The sequence below is a fragment of the Carlito syrichta genome, unplaced genomic scaffold (assembly GCF_000164805.1).
Source record: "Carlito syrichta isolate Samal-C Ts95f unplaced genomic scaffold, Tarsius_syrichta-2.0.1 Scaffold307121, whole genome shotgun sequence".
In the NCBI taxonomy this organism is placed as follows: domain Eukaryota; kingdom Metazoa; phylum Chordata; class Mammalia; order Primates; family Tarsiidae; genus Carlito; species Carlito syrichta.
The window spans coordinates 11,609-12,368 of NW_007251217.1; positions in this window are offsets into that span (position 1 = coordinate 11,609).

The following is a 760-nucleotide window of genomic DNA, read 5'->3' on the forward strand; positions in this document are numbered from 1 at the left end:
TGCCTGAGCCCAGGGGATCGAGACCAGCCTGGGCAACTTGGTGAGATCTTATCTCTACAATAAATCAAAAAATTAGCTGGGCATGATGACGCATGCCTGTAGTTACAGCTACTCGGAAGCCTGAGGTGGAAGGATTGCCTGAGCCCAGCAGGTCGCGGCTGCGGTGGTCGGGGGCATGCCACTACACTCCAACCTGGGCGACAGAGTGAGACTCCAACTCAAAAAAACCCCCAGAAACTGCTGAACACTCAGCATAGTGTGGGCAGGTGCACTCGTAAATTATCCATCATGAAATGGGCAAACTCTTGAAAGAATCTCCAAAAAATTCGCAGAAGCCAAATGCAGCGTCTCACAACAATGCTAGCCAATGAGTCCCTATAACACTTGCCTAGCAGGGAAGCCTGTACCACAAGTGGCCCACCTTCCAAAATATAAACTCCATTTTTTGGGTTTCCCCTCATTTACAGATAGTGAAGCAGGACAGCTAGCATGATATAGTGAGTGTCTTACAGGCTTAGAAAATTGGAAAACTTGATGGTCAGGCAGCTGAGCACTGTCTTATAAGAGACTTTAAAACTTTTAACCACAAACTGACTGAAACCCAGGCCTGACCTTGGAATATGAGGTGGTTGGTTAAAAAGATCAAAAACAGCTGGGCTCCGTGGCTCAGCCTGTAATCCCGCGCCTTTGGGAGGCTGAAGTGAGTGGATTGCCCGAGCCCATGGGTTCGAGACCCGCCTGGGCAGGCAAGACCTCATCT